Source organism: Pongo pygmaeus, chromosome 7, assembly GCF_028885625.2.
Source record: "Pongo pygmaeus isolate AG05252 chromosome 7, NHGRI_mPonPyg2-v2.0_pri, whole genome shotgun sequence".
In the NCBI taxonomy this organism is placed as follows: domain Eukaryota; kingdom Metazoa; phylum Chordata; class Mammalia; order Primates; family Hominidae; genus Pongo; species Pongo pygmaeus.
In genome coordinates, this window is record NC_072380.2 from 10,917,915 (window position 1) to 10,925,978 (window position 8,064).

Here is an 8,064-nt window from a genome sequence, read left to right on the forward strand (position 1 = left end):
TTGGGACAAACACCCAATAATTGACAAGAGCCGAAATGGCCTCGAAGCGAGAAGGGCCGCGCCCGTGTCACCCTTCGTGCAGCCACTCCTGCTGGGTGGGCGCCTCTGCTGCGACCCTCGCGGGCTGTGTGGTTTCAAGAGGGCTGCTTTTAGCTGGCGGGGCTTGTTCTCCCCATCTCTAGTTGCCCTGAATCCAGCAGTGCCCAAGAAACACTTAGACCTCTCTCTCTCCCTCTCTCTCCCTCACTCACTCTCTTTTAAGTCATCAAAGAAGAAAAGCCAGAGTAGGGGAAGCAGATGGGCCCTGCGAGTGCGTGAACCGCGCGGGTTAGGGCTGCCGCTCGCGGCTGCGGCACTGACCCCTTGGAAAGTCCGAAGGTTTCTCATGGCAGGCGTTGGGTTATGGTTGGGGGGCTGGGGCGGGGGGTCGTCTTTGGTTTGGCTCTTATAGGCGGATTCATTCTGAGTCATTCCTCAAGGCCAAGCTCACCCTGTGCTCCCGGAAAGACACAAACACCGCCACGGCCACCACAACAAAAGGCGCCTCCCCGAAGTAGGTCTGATGTCCGCGGGACGGGTGGGCCCGTCGTGGAGCGCACTTCTGCGCCTCTAATCTCGGGCGTCCATCTGGCCCGGGCGCGCGGGAGGGCTCCGGGAGGGGCGGGGCGCGCGCGCCTCCCAGGCGCGGGCACGCGCGCCCGCTCTCCTTCACGTTCACCTTGACTGCGGGGGGGCGGGGGATGGGGCGATCGTCCCCCTCCCCCCCACTCCTCTCCCAACCCCCCGCCGCTGTCCTGCCCAGACGCCCGCCGGGGCGGGGTGGGGGAGGCTGCACCGGCGCTCAGGTCGCCGCAGCGGCCCGGCAGCCGCGCGCTCTCCGCAGTGATGTCAACCGCATCCGCCGCAGTCCCCGGCAGCCCTAAAACGCGCAGTGGCCCGCGGAAACCCCAGCCCTGCGCCTCCCGCCAGGGCCGAGGAGGAGAGGGCGCGCGGGTCCCCGGAGTCCCCCACTCCGTCTGCCTAAGCCGTGGAGACCGGGCGTGGACGCATGGCGGTGCCTGGACCCCCAGGGAGGAGGAAGAAGAGGAAAGGAAAGGGGTCTGTGGAGTCAGGTGTCGATTTGACGCCCGCGGCCGCCGAGGGGGCTCTGCCCGGGACTGGTGCCGCCTGGGGGGCGTTCAGGGAGCGTGGGGCGCCGACCGCTGCAGATGCGGCGGCGCGCGTGGGCTCGGGCAGGCGCCCCCTTCTCCCGGGATAGAAACGGATAAACGGAAGCGCGTGTGAGTGTGGGGGTGCGAATCGCCACCTCCGGCCTTGGCTTTCCCGCTCTTCCGAGCTCTCCCACTTCTCACTTTCCCCAAATCCGCATTTTCCTTGGCACAGCTCTCCCCGAGCACGAAGGAGAGGGAGGTACCCGGGGGCAGTGAGAATGACGTGTGCTGGTGCAGAGGGGGTGGGGGTCTGCGGGCCTGGATCTGTGGACGGGCTCCTAATCCTCTTGTTTTCGGAACCGTCAGCAGATGTGGCTTCCTTTACCTGAATAATCCGTTAAAGGAATAATAATTTTTAAAAAGGAGCTCGACCTCACCCAAAGAGGACGGCGCACTAGATTAGGGCTTGGTAAGGATAAATTAAAAGGCTCCCAATTCTCTCTGTCCCTCACTGCCTTCCCCTCTACCCCTCCCCCTCCCTCCTCCACCCTCCCCTCCCCTCCCCCTTCTTCCTCATCCCCTGCAATCCGCGCTCGACGCGAGTTCACGCGAAGGGCTGGATTTCCAGGCGGCTCCGCAACTTGCGCGGCGCGGTGTTATTATTCATTCGAGGGTGCTGTCTCCTCAACCTTTGCCTCCTGCGCCGCTCTCCTTCCCCCGGCCGCCGCCGCCAGCAGTGCAGTCCCTCCGGCACGCATGCTCTGGTTCACCAAGAGGGAGACTGATTTTTTTTAAATCATTCTCATCATCATTATCATCATCACGTTCCTTATCGTGGTTATCATTTCCTCCTGCCAGGTGGAGCGACCACCAGCGCCGGCTCGCCGCCTGCGCCTTCCCGAGCGAAGGCAGCAAGCAGTTCGGGCTTGGCCCGGGCGGCCGCTCCCAGGATGCTTCCTGCACCTCCAGCATCCCCCCCCTTATTCATCTGCCTGTGTATTATCTCGATCCTTTTCATTTCAGTAGACCCACTGCCTTTGGTTGGGCTGGCTGAATCGCTGGGGACTGCGGCCAGTCTCTTAAAAAGGAGAACAAAAAGCCGAAGACCTTGTGTGGCCGCCGGGACAAAGCACCTTGGGCTCGGCGAGAAGGGACGCGCAGGAGCGCTGAACCCGGAACACGCGTGGCCGCTGCGGAAGGGCGTCCGCCCGGCGTGCGGAACGCTGAGGGTATTCGGATTGAATTTTATTTGTCCCTGTGGCTTGCTTTCACAGTGTCTACGTAGGAGAGGGGTCGGGGTTGTTGGGGTCTCTTTTTTTTTCTGGGAGGGTTAGCTGAATTGTGGGAGACCTAGGTGGACTTGACGTGGCTTTCCTGCTACTCTGCCTCGCCTTCTCAAGATGCGGGGGTTGGGAAGGGGACAGGGGACTCAAGGCTTAGAAAAGAGAAGGAGCCCGCTGCTGGCTGGAGGGCTAAGGGAGTAGAGAGTGGAGGTGGAGGTGAGTAGGGATGGGCCAGACCGAAGAGCACTGAGGAGGAGAAGGGGTCTTTTCCTCCCTCAGGTCCACAGGATGAGTTTTGCTGGGAATGAGAATCCGGGTGTCTGTCGATAGGAGCGCTGAGAAATTGATGAGAAATTGACATGTCCGTGCACATGCATGAGGCGGCGACAGGATTTGTGTGTAAACAGTGTGGAGAGGTGGAGGAGGGCATGGGGGGTGGGGGCTTAAAATGATGTCTTATTGTCCTTTTGGCTTTAGGGACTCTCATCCTCTGTCTCGCCCCCTTTTTTTGACCCGGGGATCCAGCCGCATTATACACGAGTGACCTTTTAAATCTACGTCCACCCTTTACCTGGTAAAGCCCGTTGACAGTTGGGGGTGGGGTGGGGAGAGTGTAGGGGTGCTCTCTCCCTCCCTCCGCCTCTCCTCCCTCCCTCCCCCCTGTACTCCTCTCTCTTCCTCCCTCCCACCTCCCTCGCTCCCGCCCTCCCTGCTGCATTTTGCATGAGCTATCTAGGTCATTAGCATTTTAGCGTATGCAAGACTTGACAAAGCTGATGAGGGGCCAGATGGGCCTCGCTCTTATGGTTTTTTTTTTCTTCTTCTTCTTCTTCTTCCTCTCTCTCTCTCTCTGTCTCTCCCTCTCGTCTCTCTTCCTTTCCCCGCTCCACCACTTGGGACCTGAGCGAGAGGACTGCAGCAGGCGAGTTCCGGAAGGCTGAATCCCCAGGTCCCGGCCCCGGACCGCGGCAACTCGCCCCTGCGGCACGCCCGGCCCGGCTGCGCCCCCACTCAGCGATGGAGGTAAAGAGGCGGCGGCCGCGCGCCCTGCCTCGGCTGCCGCTGCCGAGCCCCCGCTGCTCTCCTTGTCCCTCGCCCTCTTCTTCCTCCTCCTAGCCCCCTTCAGTTTCCTGGGCAAAGCAGAGGGCGACATGGGTGGGTGGGTTTGCTGCGCTGGGGCGAGGTGGGGTCGATGTTGTTTTTTTCATTGTCTGGAGCTGCAGGGGAGGCGAGGCGCGGGGAAAGGGGCGAGGGGAGCCGGGGTAATTAACACGGGGGAGGCACCCCTCCGTCTCCCACTTCCACCCACACCCCCATCCCTCCACCCCCTCCGCTTTGCAGGAAAAAGCCTGGATGCGAAAGGATGGGGGAGAACAAAGAGCCTTTGGAAGACGTCGCTGTTATCTCATTGTCTGTGTGATTGGGGGAGCTGCGGCGGGGAGGATGCTGTGGTCCCTTCCTCCGGCGCTCCCCACCCCCATCCCTCTCCCCACTGTCAGTGCGCACGCACACGCGCCGCTTTTTATTTCTTTTTCCTGGTTTTCTTATTCCATCTTCTACCCACCCACCTTGCTTTCTTTCACCTTTCCTTCCTTCCTTCCTCCTTTCCTTCCTCAGGAGAAAGGCCTCTCTCTCCGTGTTCACAGCGGACCTTGATTTAAATGTCCATACAATTAAGGCACGCGGTGAATGCCAAGAATGGGGCTGGCTGAGCACCGTGGGTCGGCGAGGGCCCGCCAAGGAAGGAGCGACCGACCGAGCCAGGCGCCCTCCGCAGACCTCAGCGCAGCGGCCGCGGGCGCGAGGGGAGGGGTCTCGAGCTCCCTCCGGCTGCCTGTCCCGCACCGGAGCCCGTGGGGTGGGGAGGTGTGCAGCCTGTGACAGACAGGGGCTTAGAGATGCAAACAGACTCAGGGAGAGAAACAGAAGCTGATTCTGTGACAGAAGCAGATCTGTGCAGCACAGATGCGGTGTGCGTGGGGAGGGGGTCGCCTGGGAGCGCATTGCGGAGTGCTTGTGTGTGCAGATTTTTCTCTGGGTTCAGGACTCATTGCATGTGGGTCAACACCTTCCTCCGTGACTGTGTTTTTGTTCTGAGCTGAGTTTTTTGGTTTGCCCTTAAAAAAATAATAATTTGGCATCCAGAGACTGGCAGACTGCCTCAGGGCCTGGACTGCGGATATATTGTGTTCTGCTTGAGGTTTGGGGAGGAGGGCAGGCGGTTGGAAGGGAGAGGGGGAGCTGTTTGTCACCCTTTGCTGTAGAGCTGAGAGCACCTGACAAGCTTAAGGAAGTCGTTGGGCTATGTGGACAAGAAGGAGCCAGCTCCCAGCGGGTTCACAAGCTCCATCGGAGCTGAAAGCATGGCCATGGCTCTAAGGAGCACCTCACGCCCTCCCTGTAGCTGTTATTGCAGTTTCAGGCAGAGATCCAGGAGCTGCAGAGGAAGGGAGAGGCACAATAACCTACATGGACCCAAGGGAGACATGTGTTCCTTTAAAAATGTGAACAGAAGGAAAAACAGAATGTGTGCAAGTGGGGGTCTGAGGAAAGACTGTTTTGAAAGAGGCTGTCAGGGAATGGAAAGGGTTAAGCTTTTCATCCTGAAGAACCTGCTTCCCAAATCAGGCCTTCCTCCCATCACTAGACCCTGAGCAGCAGCTGGTCCTAGAGACCCCCCTCGTACTGCGCTGCCACAATCTCATCCCGTTTCCAGCTCTGTATTAACCACCAAGCTGCAGCCGATGGGGCAAGACCTAAGCTCATTAATTTCCAGGTGGAGGAAATGGAGGAGGGGCAGGTCCCTGCAGTAGAGGGAGGAGCAGAGAAAGGAGGCCAAGAGCTGGATCCTTCTGCCCAGGAAGCCTGCTGCATCCCTTCCCCCGAGCGTGGCAGAGGCCTGGCTTTGCAAGGCCAAGGCCATAAGGGATGCTTAGGAGATTAATTTGCTTCCTGACACAGTAATCAAGGCCTAAGAGTCTCCATTGAAGATTACTGAGGACTTCTTTCGTCTCCAAAGCCTCAGTCTAGCCTGCTAAATAAATTAGTATTCAGTGATGCCTTGGATCAGGGCCCCTCCCCGGCCTCAGTTCCCCCAAATATTTATTGAGTACCTACTATGTGCAATCCTTGTGTAATTATTCCCTCTTAGGCTCTTCATTTGCCCTCCTAAGGCAGTGTTTAGAGTCAGGCAGAGGTTCAGTGTGTTGCACCCCACCTAGATACTTCCAGAACCTTCTCTGGGTCTGCAGAATGTGGCACAACCTGCTTGCCCCCGCAGAGAGAAAGCTGCAGTGCACATCCTGCAGACTGCAGGTGCTGGGCTGCCTCTGGAGTCCCAGAAGGCAAGCTTGGCTACAGGACAGAAAGGGAGAACAGCTTCTCTCACCCCTGAGCCTTAACAAGCCCTTGTCTATTTGCCATTGCCTTCAAAATATACCTCCCCTGAAACTAGTAGCTTCCTGAGTCCTGGTGTCCCCTCCGCCCTTTCTGGACAGGTTTGGGAAGAAGAAAGCAGTCAGTGCTGGGCCTTATTGGGGTGTAAAGCCCCTTGCTCTGCCCCCTCTGCTCACTGTGAAGGCTGCTGTATGCTTCTCTTAGGCATGGTTTAAGCCTTCGATTACTAAACCTCTTGCCCCACAAATGTCCACATTGACGAGCCTCTTTTTAGTAATTGCTTCCCCGTAATTCCTTCAGAGGTTGCTGTACCCTTCGCTGATGTGCCCTCCGGTAAAATCTCCAGATGCCTTCCCACGTAATGCCCCTTTCAGATGCTTTAAGCTGAGAGCTTAAACCACAGGTACCATGGCTGACGCCTGCCAGGTTTCTGCTGCGGATAATCTATGATGGGAGGGGCATATTTTCTACTTCATTACTTATGTAAACTCTTGCTCCAGAAAGCTTTAATGTGTGTGGGAGTGTTCTGGGTCTACTAGGTCTGTGTGCATGGGTGTGGGCATTTGCCTGTGTCCACCGGGTCGGTCTCATTATGAAATGTATGTTTATGTAGGGCTTTAATGGCTGAAAATGGCAAAGAGATGAATGGACCACTTGGCCCCATGTGTACTTGCCAGGCCCCTTCTGTGCTCAAATGAGGTGTCCGAGTGAAGGTCAGCCCTTCCCTTCTGTATTTGGGGCCTATTTATGCCACCAGTAATTTTACAAGAAACCTGATTATTTCTCCCCTTTGAGTGCATTTAACTCTTTAATATCTTCCCTCTTACCTATTTGAGCCCCTCTAGCTACAGTCTATGGCTTAAATGAAAGGGAAATTATATGGTTAAGAAAAAGTAGGACACGGTTGAGGCAGTTTGCTGACTGAATACGCAAAGAAGGCCCTGATGGGCTCATATGCACCACCGCCATCACAGTCCTCATCGTGATGCAAGCTTATATGAGTCTTGAGGTAAACTCTACCAGATACTTCCGGATTTAGAAATGTATCAAAGGAAAAATTGGTGATACTCTTCTTTCCCCTGCCAGAAACAGCCCAGATCTCCGCTTAAGCGGAAAAGAGATTGACCTTCTAGCAGAGGCAAAGGTAAACTCCTGTTAAGTTACTTCTGTTACCAAAGGGAGGGGGGCGGCTTTTGTGAATGTATGAGGAGCTTTTGCCAGAGAGATATTCAGAGGAGGGGTGTGCCCATATACACACATACATTTTCCAACATAACCGTATCCAATGGTAGCATTTAGAGGAAGGCATTTAGCCACCAAAAGTCCATCCATCTATGCTGCTTCCACAGAGAAAACATTTTCTCTTTCCTCCTATTGAACTTACATAATATCCTCCTCCCATTCCAACCTTAGAATGGAGTCTTCTGGGGGCAGCTGCAAAGCGTTCTCCCTAGGACAGATGGAGCCTCCCTTTCCTCATCTACTCTGTGGGTGGTTTCAGGGCCCATGAGTCAACATGAGGAGTTGTGCTGGTGGTATGTGTGTTGGAGGCTGGGCTGGCTGATTCACAGTGACGAGGATGTCAATAATAACAATAATGAGAATGATGGTACCTAATAAAGACTTTTTTTCGCAAGTCCCATCTACAATTCTTTCATTGGGTGTTTTGCCAAGTCTTTCTCAATCTCATTTCAGCTTTTTTTAAAGAAAATGTATTCAATACTTAATTGCATTACAAATGTAGACATGGAAGAAAGGACTTCAAACGGAATTTATGAGAGGCAATGTGTGCGGCTTTTTGCCTTATAGAGCTGTGTAGAAGGCCTGGAATGATCTTCCAGCACCAAATTTAGATGGCCTCAAAAAAAAAAAAAAAAATCAGGCCTTATTGAGGGCAAAGAATGTTCCAGGTCAGAAATAAAAGTGTCAGCAACTCTCAATAGGTTCATCTTTTTATTTCCTGTCCTTCTCCCTTTTGTCTTAAAATAGAAACGCTACCAAGACCTGAGGGCCTGGGTCAGGGGCCGGGAAGCCCAAAAAACAAACTTCCAGAATCACTAAAGGCTTTCTCTCTCAAAATTACAGTGGGTGGGTTCTTTTGAAATTCAAATCCAACCTATTTGTTGCTTAAGCACACACAAAATACTGAGACCTGGGGTCCAGGAGGCAATACTCTGGCTGCAAGTGCATGTTGCAACTTCGTGTGATGTTCCCAGGGCAGTTCTGCGGCGAGT

At 55.2% G+C, this 8,064-nt stretch overlaps 1 long non-coding RNA gene across 1 annotated transcript; it reads left to right on the forward strand.

Moving 5' to 3' along the window:
* Positions 1-1,776: 1,776 nt before the first annotated feature.
* On the forward strand, positions 1,777-7,466 carry LOC129043010 (uncharacterized). The gene is made up of 4 exons (XR_008504269.2): positions 1,777-2,380; positions 2,912-3,008; positions 3,340-3,457; positions 3,776-7,466. It is a non-coding gene; the product is annotated as an uncharacterized LOC129043010 (long non-coding RNA).
* Positions 7,467-8,064: the final 598 nt, after the last annotated feature.